At 36.5% G+C, this 25,792-nt stretch overlaps 1 pseudogene; it reads right to left on the bottom strand.

Annotated features, from left to right (window-relative positions):
- Positions 1-25,792, bottom strand: part of LOC142337511 (centrosomal protein of 135 kDa-like) — a 72,098-nt pseudogene that overhangs the window by 13,001 nt on the left and 33,305 nt on the right.

Genomic DNA, 25,792 nt, shown 5'->3' on the forward strand with positions numbered 1-25,792 from the left:
CATGAGCCAAAATTGATTCTAACGACTATTAACCAAAATGACCTCTTGAAAACCCATTTCGTCTTTGAAATTATTTTTTTTACCTAAATTGAGCATTGACAACGCTTGACCTTGTGCCATGTCTTTGACTGTGTATTACTATCCTATATACCCGTTGAACTATGTGAAACTTCACTTTAAAAAATACCTCGTATGAAGGCCTAATTAGATAATACTGAAACACAATTGGCCAGAAATTTCGATTTGAAGGAGGTCTAAGTCGATTTTTATCGAAGGTCGCGCTTCCTGAGCAGGAGCATAAAAATCTGTTTTTGAATTTTAAATACGTCTCAAAACACCTTCACCAAATTTGACCTCTACATTTGGAATTATTTCGCGATATGATCTATTCACCTTGAGCTGGTGGTATGTGGTATATTGATTTATGAATACAAGTGGAGTAGAATACTGATATAAATTCGTTGTAAATTTTTGCAGTACAATTGCGAATTAATAAAGCAGAGATATTGATTTAGACGAAAACTGAACAACATACGTCTATTCTGTTTATCTTTACAATTGCCGCAGGTCAATTTCGTCTGAAAAATTTATTGATTTTTCATTCAATCTTAATTTATTCCAACTAAAACTAACGTTTACTTCTTAGTAGCATGAAAATAGCATACGGAAAATTCTTTAAGAATTAGACTCATGATAATGAAATCCGTAATCTTTTAATACGCGCATAATTTGGTCAGCTGATGTTCAATAATTGTACATAATACATTTTTACCCCTTAAGTGCTGAAATTCAACCTTTTCTCCTCTGATTAATATGTAAGATGAACCCAGGGTTACTTGAGGGTGAAAAACCAGTCGCCCAATCAAATTCATTTTCTTCTGGTCACACCCTGCGAATATAGGGTTGATTAGATACATCACGCGACGAAATGTGATATTACTTCTCCGACTTCTAAGCGAGGCTGTTGAAACCTTATTTACTCGATTTCATATCGATACTATTCCCATATTCTTCTTTTCCGTTTTTGCAGCTATATTGGAGTACAAATTGTGAACAAAAATCTCTCGAGAGCGTCCACGTAACCGAATGACAAAAAAAACCGTTTGCAAAGCCGAAATGCAAATCCTTTCCTGGATTTTTAATGTTTCCGAATCAGTTTGCATTATTTCATTTCGAGGGATAAGTGATGCGTTGGTTCTAGGATACTACCCCCCCCCACAACTCTATGGGACTACAACGTATAGCCCCCACTCCTCCATTATCGTAATGGGGGGTCCCATAATGGGAGCAATAATTTCGAGTGAAATTATTTCGAGTGAAGCGCGGGGGGCAATAACCAATTAAACCCAAAATTATTTAGCCGGTTTGGCATTTAGCAGTTTAGGCTTTGGTTACCCTACATTTTTCATGAAATTAATTTTAAAGGAACTCCAAATTTGGTCATATTGGTAACAAGAACCAACCTAAAATATTATTGATCCATAAATATTTTCATCATCTCTAAAATTACAAGACAGGAAGAAATTCTATTACCGCAAAAGGAACAGAAAAAGGTCATTAAAATGCATTTTAAAAAAGATTTATGGGCTTTCAAGAAAACTGCAGAGCACAAGGCGCTTGTTTTCATCCCGTATCAGAAACAAGGGGACAACTAATCCATCAATGGAATTGTTTTTGACTTTTTTTACTAAGGGGAAAATGGACAATATGGCAGCGATCAAATGCAAAATTACTTTTACTTAAAACACAATTCGCTTAATCAGTTTTAAAAGGCGCCACTTCAAAAAAAGCGTTTGGAAAAGTGCGGTAAAGGAGATGTCTGAAACATTAAGGCGTGAATCTGAAAAAAATAAAAGCTTTTTCAGCACGTTCAAAAATGATGAAAGAAAACATTCATCGGAAGAAAAAGTTTGATCATAATTTTTAAAACCATAATGAAATCACTTGTGCTAGTAACGAAATGCTCTATCACTTTATTTTGACAAAAAGAACTGGGGTGACAATAGCAATTACATAGGAATAGCGTCGAAGAGTCGAAATAGATAGTGTTCAAAAAATCGAATTAAAATCAAACTGTCGTGGTCTCGAAAACAAGTAACGAGAATTTTATTATGTTAACAATTGAATTCAAAATGGCCTAAATGTACAAAATTTCACAGGTATTTATAGTCCGTATCAGTATGAAAATTTACAGATCCGTCTAGATATAGATAAACTGATATGGGTTAATTTACACCTTAGTTGTGAACATGTTTTTCCCCTTGCCGTATATGGCAAATACTAGTGCAGTTTTTCTCCCTACCTGAGAACATGTCATATCTATCTACTGGGAGGGTCGGAGAGTTAGTTTCTAATCATATCTGGCGGTGGGAAGGTCGAATCTATCACACAAATTTTTCGTTTATGTACACTGATAAACTTGTGGTATGAACAAATTTGAATCGACGATTCCGTTCAAATTAGAAGCCATTATTCAATTTTACTTCACCAAACATCAGGTAAGAACGTTTTCTTTATATATCGAAGATTTAACTTAAGTTGCTAAGTTCGCCACTTCTCGATATATCACATCCTCCCTCCTCTTTTAAGCAAGTTCGTAGAAGTAGCTTCTCCAAATCTTTCTGGTTGTTTTTTTATTTCTGCTTAAAGTTCTCGTGGCCACTGAAGGTTGTTCCCATTCAACTACTGAGGTTTCTTCTGTAGAGTTGAGTGATGCCACGTCTATGTCGTCCCTACTGCTCTCAGACTGTGAGTCAATAGATTCAGTCTTGATGTCGTCAGTTTCCAACCGTGCAATTTGGTTGTCACTAAAAAGCACTGCCTAGTTTGAATTCTCCGGCTGAATGAACAAAGTGGATATTTTTTTACGGATAATGAAAGTAGCTGGAAGCGTTGGTGAACTGTTCGTCGGTTTGATGAGGACTCGTTCACACAGATCAAAATCAGTGACTGCTGGAAGTCTTACTTTGCGTCCCATTAGCAGTTCTACAGGAGTTTTGTCCCGCGTCTGGGAAGTGTTCCGATGTGTCAGCAAGCCCGGTGTAGGAAAGCGCCAAATGACACATTCAGATTTGGACTCCAGGCATGAATAGCCCTTTACACTGTTTGGACCGCTCGTTCAACAATCCCATTTGCTCTTGGCTGTTGGATGGGAGATTCGATCTTTTTAATCCCCAGTGATTCACACCATTGCTTTAGGTCACTGCTCACAAACTCAGTACCATTGTTTGATACTAATATTTTTAGTATCCCAAATCTTGCAAACAATTGACACAATTGCACCTTCACTGTTTGTGAGGTTCTATTTCCCGCAGGGAAGGCTTCTATCCAACCTGATCCCGCATCTACTCTCGCTAAGATATTACCTTGATCCTTTACATAGCCTCAGTCCAAGTGGCATCTTTCCCAAATTTCAGCTTCCGGCCAAGTAGATACTGTTTTCCCCAGGCCTGTTTTCTTGGCATTCCTTACATTTACTAAAGAAAAACATCTACATTTACATCGAAGAACATCTTGACTGATGCCGGGCCAACAAGCCATCATTCGAACTGCTGTTTCAGTTGCATTTTTGCCTGGGTGAGTCTCATGAGCTTTGACCATCACCTTGAGTCTTAGTTTGGGTGTAATGAAAGGCACAACTCCTCGAAAGATTATTCCACTGTGAACGATCAAGGCGTCTTTCTGTTGTTCAATTCCTTTCTCTGCTTCTGAGCACTGTCTCCAGATGCCGCTTTTTATTCGTTTGATGACATCTAGAAAGAGTCGATTCGATCCAAGATCGGTTTTGATGTCTGACGGGGTCACCAGTTCGGATTGGACGAAGTAGATATTGTCAAGAGCAAAACAGACTCGATCATTGTCATCGTCGTCGTCAAAATCTAGTCTGCTCAAGGCATCAGCGTGTGGGATCTAATCTCCGGGTGTATAATTCAATTCAAAATCAAATCCCAACAGCGCTATCGCCCATCTCGTAATTCTTGCTGACGCTGTTTTCGTAATTTCTTCGTCTGGGGGGAGAGATATTTGAGAGGTTTGTGGTCAGTCTGTAGAGTGAACCTTCTTCCGAGTAGAAATTGTTTCAATCTTGTGACCACAAAGAGGATTGCAAGTGCCTATCACTCATTATTGGAGTAATTTTGTTCGGCTTGTGACAACTTCCTCGAGACGTGAGACGTAGATCACAGGATGTCCTTCTTGTGAGAATACCCCGCCTACAGCTTTCCCTGAGGCGTCTGTTGTCAAGGTTGCTTCCTTCGTCAAGCTGCAAGGCTGTACAAGAGGGTTAGCACATAACTCCTTTTTGATGTTTTCAAAAGCATTTTGCTCTTCCTTTTCCTATCTGAATTCTTATTTTTGAATTTCGTTTAGGGGTAGAATTTTTGCTGCAAAATCTGGTATCATTCGACCATAAAAATATGTTAAGCCGACAAAGGACTGGAGTTGTTTCATATTTGATGGCAGTTTTGCTTTTTCGATTTTCTCAAAATGTTTAGGATCGGGTGCTATTCCTTCTTTGGAAACAGAGTAACCAAGGAAACTTGCGCTTGAAACTGGTTTTGAGTTGGATTTTTTCTTATTGATGTTGAATTTTTTTCACGTAGCCGACTCTTGACTGCAAGCATTTGTTTCTCGTATTGATCCTTTGTTGTTCCATATAACAGAACGTCGTCTTGGAAGATGACCACGCCCCTGATTCCTTTGAGATTTGACTCAATGCAATTCTGGAGAATTGATGAAGAGTTTTTTAGGCCCTGAGGAAGCCTGCACATCTTGAACAATCCTTGCGATGTGTTGATTGTGAATTTTTCTTTTTTTGTCCTCGTCCAGCTGAATTTGATATTATGCGTCTGATAAATCAATTTTTCCAAAATAAGAGGCCCCATGGAGATTATGGAAAATGGTCTCCATGTCTGGGATTGGATAGTCCTCATCCATAACTTTGCAATTGATGTGATCTTTCAGGTCCACGCATAGTCTGAGATCTCCATATTTCTTCCGCTGCCACACTACTGGTGATGCATTTATGACCCCACTAAGTTGTACTGGCTCCAGGATGCCCTGTCGTACCATTGTCTCAAGCTTCTCTTTGACCCTGTCTTAGAGAGGTAGAGGTTTCTTTCTGGCTGTGATCCCGGTTTGAGTTTCACATGCGCTCTCCATCCTTTGACTGTAGGTAGTCTTTCATCACTCACTGCATTGATGCACCTATTGGGGTAGTATGTCTCTCCCAAACAGCCCAAATTTTTTGTCGGATTGCAAAACTGTTAGTTGTTGTTGCCAATACTTGCTTCCGTTCCACTCAACTTCACATGTTAGTGATCCCAGAAGCGTCAGTTGTTGACCGTCGTAGGCCTCAAGACGTCTGATTTGCCCATTTAACTGAGGACTCGTTCAAACAGATCAAAATCAGTGACTGCTGGAAGTCCTACTTTGCGTCCAAGTAGCAGTTGTACAGGAATTTTCCGATGTGTCAGCAAAGCCCGGTGTAGGAAAGCGCCAAATGACACATTCAGATTTGGACTCCAGGCATGAATAACCCTTTTCACTGTTTGGACCGCTCGTTCAACAATCCCATTTGCTCTTGGTTGTTGGATGGGAGATTCGATCTATTTAATCCCCAGTGATTCACACCATTGTTTTAGGTTACTGCTCACAAACTCAGTACCATTGTTTGATACTAATATTCTTAGTATCCCAAATCTTGCAAAGATTTGACACAATTGCACCTTCACTGTTTGTGAGGTTCTATTTCCCGCAGGGAAGGCTTCTATCCAACCTGATCCCGCATCTACTCTCGCTAAGATATTACCTTGATCCTTTACATAGCCTCAGTCCAAGTGGCGTCTTTCCCAAATTTCAGCTTTGGGCCAAGTAGATACTATTTTCCCCAGGGCTAGGCCTGTTTTCTTGGCATTCCTTACATTTACTAACATATCGAAGAACATCTTGACTGATGCCGGGCCAACATGCCATCATTCGAACTGCTGTTTCAGTTGCATTTTTGCCTTGGTGAATCTCATGAGCTTTGACCATCACCTTGGGTCTTAGTTTGGTGGAATGAAAGGCACAACTCCTCGAAAGATGATTCCACTGTGAACGGTCAAGGCGTCTTTCTGTTGTTCAATTCCTTTCTCTGCTTCTGAGCACTGTCTCCAGATGCCGCTTTTTATTCGTTTGATGACATCTAGAAAGAGTCAATTCGATCCAAGATCAGTTTTGATGTCTGACGGGGTCACCAGTTAAGATTGGACGAAGTAGATATTGTCCAGAGCAAAACAGACTCGATCATTGTCATCGTCGTCGTCATAGTCTAGTCTGCTCAAGGCATCAGCGTGGGGGATCTAATCTCCGGGTGTATATTTCAATTCGAAGTCAAATCCCAACAGCGCTATTGCCCATCTCGTAATTCTTGCTGATGCTGTTTTCGGAATTTCTTCGTCTCGGGTGGGGTGGGGGGGAGATATTTGAGAGGTTTGTGGTCAGTCTGTAGAGTGAACCTTCTTCCGAGTAGAAATTGTTTCAATCTTGTGACCACAAAGACGATTGCAGTTGCCTATCACTCATTATTGGAGTAAATTTGTTCGGCTTGTGACAACTTCCTCGAGAAGTGAGACGTAGATCACAGGATGTCCTTCTTGTGAGAGTACCCCGCCTACAGTTTTCTTTGAGGCGTCTGTTGTCACGGTTGTTTCCTACGTCAAGCTCTAAGGCTTTACAAGAGGGTTAGCACATAACTCCTTTTTGATGTTTTCAAAAGCATTTTGCTCTGCCTTTTCCCATCTGAATTCTTATTTTCGAATTTCGTTTCGGAGTAGCATTTTTGCTGCAAAATCTGGTTTCATTCAACCATAAAAATTTGTTAAGCCGACAAAAGACTGGAGTTGTTTGATATTTGATGGCGGTTTTGCTTTTTTGACTTTCTCAAAATGTTTAGAATTGGGTTCTATTCCTTCTTTGGAAACAGATTAACCAAGGAAACTTGCGCTTGAAACTGGTTTTGAGTTGGATTTTTTCTTATTGATGGTGAATTTTTTTTCACGTAGCCGACTCTTGACTGCAAGCATTTGTTTCTCGTATTGATCCTTTGTTGTTCCATATAACAGAACGTCGTCTTGGAAGATGACCACGCCCCTGATTCCTTTGAGATTTGACTCAATGCAATTCTGGAGAATTGATGAAGAGTTTTTTAGGCCCTGAGGAAGCCTGCACATCTTGAACAATTCTTGCGATGTGTTGATTGTGAATTTTTCTTTTTTTGTCCTTGTCCAGCTGAATTTGATATTATGCGTCTGATAAGTCAATTTTTCCAAAATAAGAGTCACCATGGAGATTATGGAAAATGGTCTCCATGTCTGGGATTGGATAGTCCTCATCCATAACTTTGCAATTGATGTGAACTTTCAGGTCCACGCATAGTCTCAGAGCTCCATTTTTCTTACGCTGCCACACTACTGGTGATGCATTTCCTTTGACTGCAGGTATTCTTTCATCACTCACTGCATTGATGCCCCTCTTGGGATAGTATGTCTCTCCCAAACAGCCCAAATTTTTTGTCGGATTGCACTACTGCTAGTTGTTGTTGCCTATACTTGCTTCCGTTCCAATCAACTTCACATGTTAGTGATTCCAGAAGCGTCAGTTGTTGACCGTCGTAGGCCTCAAGACGTCTGATTTTCCCATTTAACTGAGGTTTACCAAGCTCAGTCCAGATTAATGATGATATCACGGTGCTATCAGCACCGGTATCAACTTGTATTTTATTTTATGATCTTTTACTGTAATTTACTCCCATGTCAGCGACATGTTAAACACGTTTCCCTGTACATAGTACATTCCCATCTCCATTTCGGATGATGTTTGACCAGACAACTTATCCTCTTACTCGCAGAAATTGTTGTGCTGGTCAGAATTACCTGACTTAGGCTGGGTTTTACTTCTGCAGATTTTTGAAAAGTGCCCCCCCCCCCAGAAAACCTATTTTAAAACGGCTGGAAGCAGCATAAAATTTTGCTTACTCCAGGTTATTCATATTGACTTAAATTTAATTTTCTTTGTTTTACGCAATATGGGAACTTGCAAAGTATCTCCACTGACTCGAGAAAATTTAAGAACTGGCGTCTGATATGATGATAACCGAAAGATTCTATTGTATTGAATCATGTCAGCGTCTATTAATAATTTCCAGCCAAAGATAAACATTATCGCGAAACTTTTTATAAACTCCTCAATTGTCATTTTATAACACGTTAATCAAATATAGTAAACTTTATGAAAGATTGCTCATCCTAGCTCTGAAACATTACCTTGTAAGATCTTAAAATACAGCTTTTTATGCACAATGGATTGCTCGAATGATGTTGGAACAATATAAATCCACAGCTAGAGCGGAAATAGCTAATTTCGGAAACAGCTAATTTGACCGAAAAGTACTTGTATAAAAAATTGATGAATTTTGGATACTTGAATCAAGTTATAGAGAAAAAAATGTATTATTTGTCAACTAAAATTTTTAATTATTCTGAAAAAGCTCCCTATATACCGAATTGGACATTAAAATTTTCGGACTCTGTCACAAGACTACGACAGGAACATCAAATGCTGGAAAACCTCAGGAATTTTTTAAAATTGTGCAAAAAATTGTGGGGGATATCTTACAAAAATAAAATTCTAATTTAGGTTAAAATGGTCTGATGTGTGTTTTTAAAAACAACTGCTGCAAAATCTAGTAAACTTTCCAAAGTTAATGAAGAGGAACCACTGGAGAAAGTTTTCAACTAATATTAACTCAATAGTGTTAATTAAAAACCAATTAGATCTATTTGAAAATACGCTGCCAATAAAATTGGAGTATTGCAAATTTTTGTTCGAGCCCGCCAAATTGGTAGCCAGGAAGTTTTTGCCGGAGTGGATTAATATGATGGCAGCATATTCACAAGTGGCACCACTGAAATGCTCTAAAAAATCTAAATGAGCCTTTAAAAAAACTTTTTCACTTTTTGTTGTCTTGAGTAAAATTGAGCTCCATAGATTTCAATTGTTTTCCTTTTTGCATTTAAAGGTTTGGAATTGAAATAAAATGTCTATTCCTAAAAAATGAGAAAGCTTTTATATTAGGTACTTAGGTGACGCAAAAAAGTAGCCTAAAAAACTTTCAAAAAAACTTTGCAAATAGATATTTTAATTTTTACTTTCAGGGCACGAGCAGTTAAGAACGAAACAGATTAGCAAATTCAAAATTGTTTGAATTTTTGCTGACTCATACATACTTATACTGCAATATACTTACATTGAACACAGGCATGCAATTTTGTTCTTGATATTTTTTAGATTTGGATATGCGGAATTCCTTGAATTCAGTTTTTTTAAACATTTTTGTAAATATATTTTGCAATATGTTATTAACTTTATCGCGAAACAAGTTCTCCAAAAAGTTTAACTGTATGACTTTCAATTTACTTAATTTGCTATCGCAAAAGAGAGTTGACTAACGTTTTTGTCAATTCCCGACAATTTATGTCATGCGCAAATAATTGGAATATCAGACAAACATGAAACTTTTTCACCTCAACCAGCCTTAAGAAGGCGTACATTTCTTTGTTCGATGACTTGTTATCAACGTTAATTCGGCCTATTGCACCTAATTTAGAATAGATTCGTGAAAAATGCTTTCCACTCTCAATGTTTGATCCGATTTACTTAAAATATCCGATAGCCACATTGGGAATATAAAGCAAAATCGGTTTATTGAAGTTTTGATGTATGCAGTATTCACAGTGGTAAATAAGCTAATTTTCCAAAGAGGCGGTATTTAATTAGACTAATGGTCATTAGCGGATGCTTTTTGTATTGAGTTGTTTAATCTAGAAGGTTTCAACCTTCCTAGTATGTAAATTTAATTGTGACGTAAGGTCAAACAAGCAACGCGGAACAAAAACCCAAGAACAAAAGAATGGTAGACTTTAATCATTATACACCTGAAAATATTTGGGATGAATTAGAGGACACGTTGAAAGTGCAATGGTTTGACCTTATTTTGTGTCTAAGTTGGCACAGGGCTTTCAGCCTTGATTGTTTGCGCAGTTACGTCATTTGTGTCTGCGATCGAGCGTGAAGAAACTTGCTCACCTAAAAGGAGCGCTCTAAGGACGAACTAATGACAATTAGCAATGAACTTGAACAAAGAAAAAGAACAAAAAAGGGAAGAAAACTTTGGATACCATTTAATGTCACAAATAGATCATATCTATATAACATTGATGTGTGTGACTAATGGTTTAAGGTGCTGATCTTAGATATATTCTGAGTTTCTTCTTTAAGTCGCAGTTTAGATAGTAAGACGGTGGCGTAAAACAGTGCCAAGCCGACGTTTAATATAGTCAAAAACTCATTAAAAACTGTTGCGATAAATTCCTCGACCAATCATATCGCTTCGCTGAAGTATGAACAAACGAGAGAAAACTTTTTATTATTAACCAATTGATTATTTAAGAAGAAGCACTTAAGAAGAAGCGAATAATAGTAATTTCAGGCCAGGGTAATTCTCAGCTGACCCTGAAATTAGAAAGGAATCTATCACAGCAAAACGTTTGCAGTACATGTTATAAAGAACGAGCTCCAATGAAGTTTGCTTGACAAATAGATCCTACCTACATTTTTGGCAGTACTAAAATGTTATCCCGTTTTAGCACTCTTATTAGATCACTTAGTGGTACGATGTAATTAATACAAAAAAGCTAATTATTGTATTTTGAGCTAAGCCGGCTTGATGATTATACAAAACGCCGTGTATAATTATATCCTATTACATGATTTCTCATCAGTCCAACAAGGATCAATCTCCAAACATCCATTTTGAAAAACCCAAAAAATTTTCTAAAAGCTTTTGTTATGTCCCGTTACATTGAGCAGTAAAAAGCTTGCATTGTTACCTCAGCTAATTTTAAACTGAAAAACAGGGATCTCATAGTCCTGTAAACCCACAAATATGCACTTTTGGTCCTTAGTGATCCTTTATTGTAGTCAAAATGAATTGTCCGCTTCACTAGACGATAGAATTTATTTTTGTTTTTGGTTGTCAAGTAAATTTGTGCCATAAAACTATTCTTATCAAGGACAAGCGCAAAAATAGTAAACACGCATTATTCATTGTCTTATGGGCAAGGTTCATTATGGGCAAGGTTAAATTGCCGTAAATGAATTAATTTAACAATCAGCTGCCTGATTAAACTGTAAAAGCTGTTTGTGCATAGTTGCATATGCAAGTGTATGATATACAAACAATATGCTATAACAGGTGTAAATGCGGGGTGCAAATGAACAAGTGGGGGACATTAACAGGAACGGCCTGAAAATAGAGCAAACTGACAAAACAATTTCAAAATAACTGTATCTCAAATTTATTGAGTTTTCATTATTTTGTTGCTTAATGCAGTAAAACGAAACAATTGATCACAGAAACGAAGGAAGTGCAAATTGAGTTAGTGAACTCAATTTATTTTGTAGGTTATAGTTTGAAATACTGCTAAAAAGTAACAATATTGTCATTTTTTCAACTTTCTAATTAAAATTTCGAATGTTAGTTCTTGCCAGAAATTACATCAAGTTGCTTGAATAAAGAATTTGACAACTATAAGTTATAAAGAATTTTTTAAAAATTCTTTTGACATTAGAATTAATGGTTTTAAACTAATGGTCGTAAAGAATACTCACTTTTTATAGAACTACTATAAAAAACGATTTAAAACTGCAAAAACAAAATCAATACGATCAATTTTTAAAATTTTTCTTTTGAAAAAGAGCTCAGAAATTGAGCAAATTTGCTCTATTTTTTTTTCGTGATGATTTTAGAACGTTTAGCTTTAGAAAACAAAAAAAAACAAACATAGCGATTTTGTTAATCGTTTTTTATTTTTGGCTTGTCAATTGTTTAAATCGTCCCGTCACCCCATTTGGTAGTGTAATGGGCAAAAAATTTGTGACGCTTTCATTGAAAACGAACTTATTTTTCATATAAAAACTAGTTTTATCTATACTACAAAGTGACATCGGTTGTCGAGTTTATGTAACTTTGCTGACGTCATTGAGAGAACATTGAAATAAATCAAAACCGCGTACGGGTTCCCAATGAAAGCCAGAGTTTCCAACTGACTTCAGTAAGGTCGCGTAACATTACTTGGAACTCACACTTTGTAACTTTTAAAATGCCGTCGGCAAAAAAAATTGGCACTGTAAAAAGGAAAATCACATTCTAAAATCTGGCATTCCGGGCACCTTGCATTTTAGAACTTGCGCGTGCGTGTCTAAATATAAATGAATAATTTTATGCGTTTCATTTATGAAAAAAATTGAAACGCACGCCAGCAATTTCTAAAGTGACAGTTCTGAAGTGACAGATTCTATAATTCAGATTTCCTATATACAGCGCCAGATATCAATATTGCAAGATTTCCTGGCTCTGTTAAAGTTACTTCGAAAATCTGACTTACATCTGCAACAGCTTCTGAGTTCTCGATTAATGCCAGATATTCTCAGTGACTTCATCAGATTCTCAAAATATAATTTTAATCCTATCAGTATCATATTATCATACCACCTCATAGTGCCATGTTCGATTTAAAAAAGTCCATGCTCTATTGTAGGGTAAATTTTCTTCAACCCAACAAAGTTCTATTTATAACCCAACAAAATCATATGTCATCAAGGAACGTTAAGAAAATCCCATCAAATTCCTTTTGAGCAGCATATAGCCACTGAACAGGATCTCTAACGCATCAATTTTATTTCAGGCATTTCAAAGCAGCGATATTTACAATGTAATACCAGAATTATCAACTTAATATGTAGTTGGACAAAATGAAAGCCCACTAAAAGCGACAGGAATATGGAGTTGAAATGGGAGACGGGTAATTTTGAATTCAGCAGTTGAGGCAGGTCAAGTTGGGTAATTGAGTGAGAGATAGTGTCGAAATGCAGCTAAAGCAATTGGTGGTGGTGGTGGGGGGGGGGGGGGTGGTTGGGGGTTGGTGCGAACAAGTTGAAGTATTTCATTTCAGAGTCTATAACAGATATAAATATTAATGTCTGGATTGCAAATGAGTGGCCGTCTGGAGGTCACGTGATATCATTTCAAAGAGTTCCTAGACAACAATTAATCTGCTGTCTGTGCTTTCAAAAGTCAATTACATGTCATAAGATAGAATAGAATTGAAGAGGAAGATAATAGAGAAATTACTGAAAGGTTAGCCAACTTGTTTTATAACCCTCATTTATAACTAGTCGGGTTATCAGAGAGGTCACATTGACAATTTTTAAGGGGCCGTTTTGAATTTCGAACTCAAACAGGCCAGGTCAATAGCAATCAGTTTTAACTTTCTTTTCAATTATAATACGTGGTTTCATTTGACCATTAATGGAAACATTAGCTAACCTACAATAACCATTGCCTAGGTTCTAAGTAAATAGTTTATGGGATATTGCTCAAATTAAAGATCCTTCTGGTTAGGTAGTGGATTTTAGGGGCGAGGGGTGAAATGATACAGAATACACAATGTTAAAATCGATGGGTTGACTGAATCAATGTGAAAAGAGAAGGAACGTTGCTCCTGATATTTTTTGAGAAATGAGCTTCCTAATTAACGGTGATCAGCTAATTATTGATGTAAAAATATTAAAATGAGTTTGATTGGCATCTCTATAGTTTTTTATGGAACCTCTAATTTATGACCCTCAGATTTCAGTGATATTTGCAACTTTGAGTTATAGTTCACATAAATTTATCTTCAGCGCAAATTTAACTAAGAGGAAGCTTTAAATAGACCCAACTTTCACTGGATATCATTTTTGATTAATAATTTCCCATTCATATTTTCATCATGACGATGGTACATATCATAATGTCCAATCGTGCAAATTGGGATTTCATTCACTATGTGATGTTAAATATATGTAATCTAAACCGAGAGCAGTTTTCACTGCATGATTTTTGTAGCTGAGTTTTCTTGACAAGCCAACAATGTAAATGACATGAAACAGCAAGCAGTCAACCAAATGTCCTCTAAATCTTTTAATCCAAACTTCGAGTGGGACTTATTAAAAATTCATGGAAAAAAGCATCATTCATCAATTTTGACAATGGTTGAAGGCAAGCATTAATCCAGCAGCGTGGTTTAGGATCTTAAAAAGTTAAAATTAAAATTACATAAGAAGAATTTCGATGTGAAAGGTGATTTTATTTTTTTTTGTTAAAGATCTATTTTTAAAATTGAAAAATATAGGTCGCAGTTACTAAGCCAACTAAATCCTGATTGCAACGCTTTACGTGATTTGGGGTGACTAAATTTCTATATTTTACATCTCAAAAATCTCAATGAAAAACTTTATTATATACCGCAGTACTTTAAATAGTACATTGTACAAGCTACGACAGCTTTGGATATAGGGGATAATTTGCAGTTTTTACGTAGATTTGACAATGCTGAGATTCCTATTTATTTTTACTGTAAAAACTTTTTTTTTTGAAACGACAGCGGGATGTTGATTTGAGAGTTTTTTGAGAAATGTCAGCGGGATGGTGATTTGAGAGCTATTTGAAGAAAGTTTGTCCAAAAACGCTTTGGCGACAGAATGCAAAAATACATTTTCAGAAAAACTGATCGAATTTTTCTTCTGCTTTTTTTCTCTTTCACAAGACTAAAAAATAGGTATTATTAATTATTAGCGACCCGGAGTTTTTCAATTTTCTAGATTAAAAAAATTGAAAAATTAAAGGAACTGATAAAGTTGAATCGGTTGTCTCTTTAATCAGATGGAAAAAGGGGTGGGTAAAATAGTTGACTCATATGTTATTCCTTAGTTTTTTACTCGAAAAGATTGTATGAATTTTTCAAGCGAAAAAATATTGGTCACGCAACCGTTGTGTTTTCAATTTAGTAGTAAAATTTGATCTGAAGAAATTAGGCGGGAAACCGCGAACAAGAGAAATAAAGATGGATTATTTTCACAATCGACAGTTGCGTTTTTTTTCTCATTCACTCAGCTCTGCAACCGACCAAAAAATACAAAATAAAACAAAAAACGCATGTCGAAAAAAATCACGTGTCAAGATTTTGTAACAATTGCTTGAATTTCAACGTTCTGGAACTCAGTGGTCATTACGTAAGACGTAACGACATAATTTGACCTATTTTTTTTGCTTACTAGCTTGTTTTGTCCTCGCAATGGGCATCTCCCTGATATTTTTTTTCTCTGAGAAGCTGACCTTTTGCTGATAACCAAAAACTTTTTGCTTTCACCAAATAGACACTTGACAAATTTACTAAAATAAAAGTATGCAATTTGTATTTTAGTTTTTTTCAAAGAGCTTTTTAGTCCTTTTCATAAAAGGTAAAAGTATTTTTCATGGGTTGTCGTAATGGAAATTTAATTGGTAATTTTTGTCTAAATAAAGTTGTACATTTGTAATTTTCTCAATCTGCAGTGTGCAGAAAAAAATGTAGCTGCAGATGACGCTGAATCACTTCTAACTTTGCCAAAAATATTTAACGATCCAAAAACAAGCAAAACGACAAATCATTGGCTGGAGTCACCTGTCAATTGTATCCAAACATTTGCTATCTCCCATCTAACTGTGTATATGGTATTTAAGAATTCTGGTGCTGCAAGATATTGCTATATTTTTCTACTTGCAACTAATTACTCTGAAAACTTCTTCTTTCCTATAAGTTCTTCTTTGAAACTATATGAACTGTTAAAATATTTATAAAGAATAACAATGAAAGTCACTGAATGATATCTCCAACACCTGTGAAAAGGCGAAATAATTTTTTTAAAGTTAAATAAAAAAAATCAATATAAAAAATTGTTCATCTTGTTCATTTTTGACAAAATAATAGAAAAATCAACTTTCGTGCACAAAAAAATTATTTGCTCCACAAGTCATTAATTTTTTGCTTTCCGGAAACCATTCGAATGAGCAAAATGACATTTTTAAGTGACCTAATGCTTATCCTGCAAAACTGTTCTAATGATTTTGAAACATTAAGAAAAAAACGAGAAAAGTAACTAACGAAATCTGATATAGCACTTAAAGTTTCAATTGAAAAAGAATTATTGGCAAAAATCTTCTAACGCAATGATTTTGCTACAAAACAATACCAAAGGATATGCAATCAAATGAATTGAATTAATAAAGAGATAATCCGAGAGAGGGAGAAGAAATGACGAAGGACAAAAACGGAAAGAAGTGTTCTCCATAAAATTTTAACAAAATTTTCTATGAAAAGCTTAAATGCAATTTTAAACACTATTTCTGAGCAAAATTGTTATGACATCTGCTTGTAGATCGGTCTCTCATCCAAAATGGGGCAGAGAAAATTTAAACAACAATTAAAAATGGTAAGGAACAAGAAATCTGAAAAAAAGTTTATAAAATAATACAGTAAAAATTGTCACGTCTAGCCTGCATATGCCCTTTCTTGGTATGTACATATATAGAATAGCTTCTAATCAAAACTGACTGAGAAAAACTACATGCGAGAAGCAAAATATCAGAAACAGTCAAAAAATTTTTTTTTGAAAAATGAAAACGAATAAAAAATTATCAAACTGAAAATCCGCCAAAACTGCTATAACGACTAACTTGAATAAACTACTCTCTAAATCCTTAAAAATTGAAGAAAAATACAAAGACTTCCAAAAAAGCCTAAAACGGCAAAATGATAAAAAAATAATATTTGAAAATTGAGACTTAAAGTAATATATTTGCTTCAAGAGTTCAAAAGTGCTGCCAATAACACTATTGCCAAAATAAATAATTGAAAGAAACAGCTGTGACTGAGAAAGCTGGAAGTAAAACCAAAAATCGGCCCGTGATCAAAAAGATTAACGAAAATTTTTTTACATCTCTTTCTTGCTCTCCCAAAAACGACTTGAACAGAATTTTCACTCTTCCTTCTCTCTGCTGTTCAATTTGTTCAGGCGTTTGATCTAAACGCATAGTTTGCACCTGCGGCTTTCACTTTTTACTTCCTGTTTGGATGTAACAAAAGACTCTTTACTAATACGTGTCGAGTCGTAAAAAAAAATGCTACGAAACAGAAAACTTGTACGATTATGTTTCTTTAACCGTTAATGCAAAGAATTTTGCAGAAAATGAATCGATATGGCCTTAACTGACAAACAGCTGAAATGCATCAAAATTAGAAAATTAGTTTTGCTGATCACTTTTTTGAGGACTTGAAGCTCAGAATTGACGAATAGTTGATTCTATCGATATAAAGAGTTATATTATAAAGCTAACTACAACTTCGGGGCATATTGTAGACTGATTGATTTGAATCGATAATAATGGATTGAATTATACTAATTTACAATGGATTTAAAATCATTTTCCGGTAATTGTCATTTGAATGTCTTGTTCACTATTCTCAAGAGTTGAGAGAAATAGATAGAAAAGATTCGGGTCTTTCCCATTATAGCCCCCAATGAAATTATAGCTCCCCCATTTTGGTATAACTACCATGATTTGGTTATCTGACCACTAAGATGGGGAGGGTCTATAATGGGAAAGACCCGCAGATTCAATTGATTAGATATAACTGATCACCACAAAATTTAAATAAAATCTTAATGACTTTTCTACATATAATCTAGACGTCATTTGGTTGGTTATGATACTAATATGAATGTTTTTCATCATTTAGAAAAGCTGGTACCTGATCATTCTCGAGGTTCTTCTTGGCCAGAGTGCGACTTAAGTTGTCCTTGGCAGAGTCAAGTTTCACACAGATCTCCCTCACGGCAGCCAGATCTCCAAGAACAGCTTCCTTGTCAACAATTGACAACCTCAGTTTGTCCTCCAATTGACTGATTTGACAGTTCTTCTGAGCTATCATTGCTTGCTGCTGTTCTGATAAGTCCCGACTCTGTTCAACAAAGCCTTGTTCAACATTAGATCTCTTTTATGTCCTCATTCATTTATGCCCTCATTCAACGTTATGGACCCCCAAGTTACACTGCAATTGTCACTACATAGTAAATCATTATTTAAAATGATGGTTGGCGCGTGGCGTGCACCAGGGGGCGATGCAAATAATGTGCACAGACAGAAAAAATCCTGAAAATTTTTAAATTTTACACCAACTGCGTCATGACCATTTTCTGAAGACCGCAAGTTGAGCTTTTCTCTGTTCTCTGACTGCTGTATTGATATTGGAGCTGCTTCCTCGCCTCAACCTCTCTCTCTCTCTCTCTCTCTCTCTCTCTCTCTCTCTCTCCCCACATGACTTGTAATTTGTATCTATCCAATTATATTACATATTTACTAAAAAAACGACGATATGGACAATTTTTGTTTAAAAACCGAGAATTTCTCAACTAGGGACATTATAGCCTCTCACTCCCTCCTCCTCCTCCTCCTCCTCCTCCTCCTCCTCCTCCTCCTCCTCCTCCTCCTCCTCCTCCTCCTCCTCCTCCTCCTCCTCCTCCTCCTCCTCCTCCTCCTCCTCCTCCTCCTCCTCCTCCTCCTCCTCCTCCTCCTCCTCCTCCTCCTCCTCCTCCTCCTCCTCCTCCTCCTCCTCCTCCTCCTCCTCCTCCTCCTCCTCCTCCTCCTCCTCCTCCTCCTCCTCCTCCTCCTCCTCCTCCTCCTCCTCCTCCTCCTCCTCCTCCTCCTCCCTCCTCCTCCTCCTCCTCCTCCTCCTCCTCCTCCTCCTCCTCCTCCTCCTCCTCCTCCTCCTCCTCCTCCTCCTCCTCCTCCTCCTCCTCCTCCTCCTCCTCCTCCTCCTCCTCCTCCTCCTCCTCCTCCTCCTCCTCCTCCTCCTCCTCCTTCCTCCTCCTCCCTCCTCCTCCTCCTCCTCCTCCTCCTCCTCCTCCTCCTCCTCCTCCTCCTCCTCCTCCTCCTCCTCCTCCTCCTCCTCCTCCTCCTCCTCCTCCTCCTCCTCCTCCTCCTCCTCCTCCTCCTCCTCCTCCTCCTCCTCCTCCTCCTCCTCCTCCTCCTCCTCCCCCCCCATTTTTTGGGGGGGGGGGTATAATTGATTGGGAAATAATAATGGGCGAAAAACCTAAAATTTTTATTTTCAAAGGGGTCTCAACATAATGAGACTCTGTACAAGAACCTGTTCAAGTCCTGACTGATCTCAGCTGAGTTCTCTTCTTCTCTTCTGATCTGAGCGTCTCTGTTGATGAGATCTAGTCTGAGGGATTGGAGCTCGGCTGTGAGTGCCTGTGCCTCCCTTCCCACTTGGCACTTTCTGCTTCCTGTTTCCTCAATAGTTCCAACATCTTCACTTTCTCTTGCTCCTGTAATATGGATGGCATATATTACTATGAAAAATTGTTTTTGTTTTTATACAGCGCTAAAAAAATAAGCTCCTCTACTTTATTCGCATTCTTTGATCGAATTTATTAATTAGTGATTAAAGATAACGTAATAAGGTTGGCAATTATTATTATGAAAAATTGTTGTTGTTTTTTACAGCGCTAAAAAAACAGCAAGCTCCTCAACTTTTTTTGTATCCTGCAATCATGGTGATGCATGGCTAATCTAATTAAGATTTAGCAGTGTTACTTGAAAAAAAAACATAAATGAAGTTTCAAGGTGTTACGAATTTGAAAAATTTGCAAGAAAACCGAGAGAGATTAGCAATGACATGGCAATCAGCCACAGGTTTACTCTGTTTTTGTTTGTATAAATTTAACCTCTGCAAATATGTTGTTTACATACCAGCAGGTTGTTTGTGTCGTGTTGTCGCGAGTTCTCTTCCTGGGAGGAGTAAAGCCTTTGTCTGTAGTTGTCTCTCTCCTCTTCAGTCGACTGCAGTTGCTTTGCATAGTTCTAAAACAACCCAACATAACTCATTTAAAAAATCAGCGTCTTGTGTTCTGATTTTTGGCTCCCTAGATATCCCCAAAATACGCTGAATTTTCAGTGCATTTCTAAAATTCTTTAGGCTCACTTCAGCGCATTTCAGCGCAAAAATACGTAAGGTTTTGATCATCTCAGCAGATTTCTTATAAAAATTTCTTTCAGAAAGTCTTCGACCCGGGAACCCCAAGGTCAGGTCCGGACAGAGCTGGTCTTTGATCAGACCTTTCAAAGATCAATATTGGGTCTGATCAGAGGCCATCATGGTATGAAATCTCAACCTGGATGAATTCTGCAGTAATAGGGAGGGTGGTATTGTTTAAGAATCTAACAAAAAGAAATGTTAACATATATGATGATAGTCGCTTTTCTTTTCAAGACCAGCGAGTGAAATCATCTTAAATGTCGGAACAATTTGGCACGATCTTTGGACTACGCTCGTTAGATCTCAATAGCTGTCATATCAACCTGAGATTCGTGTGTGATCTCGCTCAGATCCGACTGTAGTTTCCTGATCTCTTCATTTTGCAATTCTCTCTCCTTTCTCAACTCCTGCACCTCATATGCGCGACTCTCCAATTGTCGTTCAAAAGATTTCACGTCTCTATCTCTCGTCGCCTTCTCTTCGCCGACTCGTTTCAGAGCTACTTCTGTGTCAGCTAGGGTCCGTTCCAAGCCACCAATGTGTCGGTTCTAAAAACATCACGAATTGATCCTATTTAACATTCTATAGCGGCAAAGAAATTAAACCTGCAATGCACACGAGCGAAATTTTAACTCGTAACGTGCATTTTAACTATACACAAATGTTAACTGGGCCCGTTATGACCACATAATTCAAATAGTTATAAAATTACAACTTCCTATTATGGAAGTCTATGAAAAGTTGTGGTCATAAAGCTTTCATAGAATAAAAGTTGGATATTGTTATTTTTTAGTCGTGCGGCATTTATGGACAAATTGTAGCCAAAAAATTTTACATGAAATGTTTCTATTTTTCTGGTGAAAACTGAGAGCTGTAAACCACCAGATGTCCCTGAATGTTAGGGGGTCTAAGCAAGTGCAACTACTGTGAAGATGGACCACTACTGGATTCGAACCATTATCTCTTACTTGGGAGCCCAGTGTGCTACCCATTTACACCAAAGTCTTAAGCTCTCGAATGTTGTTATCTCTTATAGCCCGTTCTCACGTTCTTTCTTGTTCCTCAAGGCCTCATTTCTCTAGCCAAATATACGTTGAACAAGTAGACCTTCTTTTGAAGCTATATCAAGCTTAATTTATGCACAATTTACATTAGGTAACTCTCAACCTTCTATCTCTCTCCCTTAAATTTTGCATGCATCCTCTCTTCCACAACTTCTAACTATCTTATGTCTCTTTTGCGGTTAAACTCAGAGACTAAAGTCTCGACCCATAACTTGTTTGGGGGTTAAGCAGGTGCAAATACTGTGAAACTGGACCACTATTCTTCTTAATTCTTGTTCTCAAGTCAAAGGAAACATGAGCTTCGGTTGCCAATTGTTTGCAATGTTCTACGGAGAATGCGTAACTTGATATCCCAATAGTTACCACCTTTGAGGGCGAACAAATTTAGTGATGTCTTCCAGTTGTTTTCAGGATATAGGGGAAGATAATAAGAACTGAAAAATCTCTGCATTAACAGAATAAATGGGCAAAGAAGTTATTAACTGACACTGCCTGGTTTAAACTGGAGATCGCTAAAATCTGGATCTTTTAATTGCCCCATTTTAGATCTTATTTGCAAAATTGTTTAGGATTCATTTTTACAGAAAACCCATTTTCCATTTCCCACGTTTGATGCGTCCTCTCGTACATATGAAGCGACACAAATTATCGGACAATTTTTTGTCTGTGTGGTCAATATCAAACTTCGATATTAATATCAACATCAGAATTGTGTTTTTTTGAGCGCTTTTGTGATAAAAACTTTTTGTTACAAAAACGTGCATTATTTTCTCGAATTGATGAAATTGAAATGTCTTAGCAAATTTTGACTAACGAGACAGATTTAAATAACTAAACGCGAAATATCGACCTTTGTTCTTAACTATGATGCAATGTTTTTTACCCATAGAAATTTGTTGAAATACCCAGAATTTCTGCCTGTGTGGTCAACAAAAAAGTATGGTATATAAACTCCATAGGACACATTCTTTTCAGATTTTTTGAGATTGTAAGTTTTTAATTAAAACCTTGCGCAACTTTTCATTAGATTAGTTAAAAAATGTCTGAACAAATTAAGTCTCTCAAATTAAATTTAAAACCTAGGAATGAAATTTCTTAAAGTTTAATCTTTGAAATAGGATGTATTGTCTCGGACGGAAAAATTATTTCATATACCCAACAGCGTTTTTTTGTTCAAAAAAACAACAAAATTAATATAAATCACAAGGCAAGGCAATGTATATTGTTTTCTTGTTGTAATTTAAAACTAAACTATATCTTACAAATTCAAATAAAAAGCAACTTAATCCCAACAATTATTCTTTTTCGAAGTTCAAAAAAAGTCCCTTTCGCAAAATCAAAAAATTTTAAGGTCGTAATTGTTCTTCAACCTAACAAGTCAATAGAAGTGGGTATTATTGCTTGTACTGTTTTGATGGTGTTCTTCTAAATTGATGATTTGCGTTGACCAGTTTAAGATACCAAATTGAGGACAAATATTGGTTCCATCCACAAAAATGTAAAAACGTCTGTATACCTTTAATTATTTTTAAATATAGTGCATAATATTCCGTATATATTTAACGGAAAACCCCTCCAACCAAAAGGCTACCAATTCTTCGATTCAGATATTACCGAATGCAAAACGAGTTCTTGATTTAGTGATTTAGTTTTTCTGAAAAAATCTACATAACAGAATTGCAAAATGCGTTCAAAAAGAGTATTTAAGAGAACGGAGTATAAGCAAAAACAATTAAGATACACTGAGAGTCACTGCAAATAAGGTATTTTTATCCAGCGAGAAATATATGATTGTGACTTATGTATGTTACCTAAGATGGTATGATACCCTAAGCCTATATGTTTTTAAGCTGGGTCTGTGGTAATTATATGTAAAATCTGAAGCAGATTTCATAGCATTTGGTCTGTAGGTCTCTTGATAATGAACCGCTTTGATAAAAGACACAGCGCTGATCTGTAGGCGAATAACATAATGTATCAAGGTTGTTTGTCATAAGATGAGTTGGGGAGAGTTTTTGGAAGACGTTTTCCCAGCTAACGCTAAGAAATTGGATTCAAACAGATTCAACTTTTTTGATTTTACATTTCTGTAATTCGATTTGAGGGCTTTCTGTTGATATAGTAGACGTAAATAGTAAAAAATTTTAATTATATAACCTAAAAGGGACACTAATATTCTTTTCATATTGATGCGTTTTGTGATAAAATTAGTATAGAGGGAAACTCGGTTTCCCCCAAAAATGTTAGATTTTTTTCGAACTATCTTTTTCCAGACGAAATAATTGTCAAAATTGAAAGCTTCTGTGAACATGATCTGCGTTTCAAAATTTTCAACTGAAGCAGTATATCAAAAGTAGTTTCAGTGTTGATAAGTTTTTATGATGCTGATTATCCCGCATTGTTCTCATCCATCAGCAGATTATGCATATGTCTACTGTGACATTTCTTTCGTTCAGAATATTGGTTCAAATTCCTGATCTATAAAGACTTCTTGCAGTTTCTTGGTTTCAAAAAGTGCACAGACCTGATAACTTGAAAAACAAAATGAGCAAGCTAAAATTAATCCTTGATTATCCGTGTTTTTTGTCCCTTCATTTTTTGGTAATAGATGGGAGCAATCAAGTGTTATATTTGCTTTATTGTCTGTGCCACTCAATTGAATCATTGCCTTGACATTTGTCGAAAATGTCAGACATAACCCCTGCCCCCAATACGAAAACAAAAACAAACAAACAAACACACACACATCAACAGACAAAAACAGCTACAAAAAAAGGGTGCAATACGTTTTGACTTCTCCTAGCATTCCGTTTATTTTCTATAATTTTTCGGCCAACAAAGAGCAAAAATAATTTCAAACATGTAGATGGGGCTTCATTCTTCCTTCCTTTTAGACTAGTGCCCTTCAGATTTTTCGCTGGGAATCCATCAAAAAGGTGGAAAAATGACAGATATCATTCCCCTCCGTTCCAATCTCCCCTCCATTAAACCCATATCCCCTTTAACTACTAAAATTAATACCCCTGAAAGATATCAAACTGGCGTGGCGGAAGCTAAAGACGCGCTTGCCCGGGTAATATTACTTAGATTTACGCTCTGTTACAACCAGACAAAGGCAAGGGCGAAAAGTCAGCCATTAAAAGTTAAAATTTATTCACGCTTCAGGACTAAATATAAAATTGTTCAACGCAGCACAACTATAACTTTTCTATAAACAAAAACTGCATTGTTTTAAATTTGACAAGGTTGAAAGGTTGCAAAAATATCACGCCAATTACATCAAAAAGTCGTGAAATATCATAGAAAGTACATTAATAACATTCAACGGAAAGTAATTTTGCTCACGTGGGTTACTTAAAACTTAGCCGATTCGCGTACTTTTAGTTGAACAAAGTGAATGAGGTTTTTATGTACGCTCGAAGCACAATCAAGTTTGATGAAGCTAAGGTCACTTTCTCTTGGCAAATGTTCGTAATGAAAGACACTGGTTGAACCCCTTAAAAATTATATGAACGAAACCTCGTTTCAACTTTTTATTTGTTTCGAAACTCAACCTAAGTTTCAGTTTGATAAACTTAATCCAAACCGAAAAACTCAATTTTTTAGATTTCATTCTCTAAAAATTGATTGAAAAACAACTTTTTACTTTTGTAGTTCCTGGGAGCGCTTTTAGTTTAGATAAACAATAGTTTCTTTGACCATATTAACCACTACTAAAACTTAATTTTTTATGACAAATTAAGTAGCATATAGCGCACTTCAATTGCAAATTATTCACACTAATTTAAAAAAAATTGCGGAGTAGATCAATTTTACCTTGATATCTCATTAAAACTTTGGAATGCACCAAAATTAAAATTGTACTCAGCAGACAAGAGTGAAAGCAACAGGAATGATTTTTGGTAAACGTCTTTTTGACCTGCAGAAGCTTTGAAGAATCAACATATGTGCTAGAGAGTATTCAAGAAATCAAATTAAAATCTGACAATTTGAATTTGAAACCTTTCCCAATTGCGTCAGTTGTGCAATCTAAATTTGCGAACATACTTCAATATCAGAATACGCTAAGCTGCACATATTTTATTGGTTAATTTTTAAATTAGTGGAGCCGGCGAAAACTTTTTCGAATTCATCCCTCTCATTGTAAGGCACATTCCGCTCATTTCCTAAGCAATACGTTAAACTTGCTCCTGCTTCCAACTTTCAACTGATTATGAAAAAAAGAGTAGTGTTTCTCCTGAGTATTGTTGTATAGATAAAACTGATTGTAGTAGGAGGGGCTGACGTACTGGACGTCAATTTTAGTTCTTCCAAGATATTTTTTTCTCATTGAAACTTATTCACCCCACAAACACACAATGAACAAAAGAATGCCGGCCCAATTTTTAAGAACGTGGCCTTATTATACAAAAAATATGTTTTTCTCTCTCGGACTTTCAACACTAAGCTGAAGAAATTAAATTTTGATACCTCTGTGACAATTGCAATGTCCCGACTGTGTTGAAGTTGTTTTACGAGGGCACTGGCTTACTTGGCCGAACTGTACCGAAAAAGACTGCGTACCATAAATGCAAAAATCTACCATAAAATGCGAGCATTTAATTACAACCAGCAACTATTTGTACTTGCATATCGCGTTTCCGGAATAATACACCAACTAGTCACTAGCTTATGAAATTTGGAATCTCTTTTAGCCAATTCTCTTGTTCCTCAAATGTAGTTTGA

This window comes from Convolutriloba macropyga, chromosome 4, assembly GCF_964194025.1.
Source record: "Convolutriloba macropyga chromosome 4, txConMacr16.3, whole genome shotgun sequence".
NCBI classification, from domain to species: Eukaryota; Metazoa; Xenacoelomorpha; order Acoela; family Convolutidae; genus Convolutriloba; species Convolutriloba macropyga.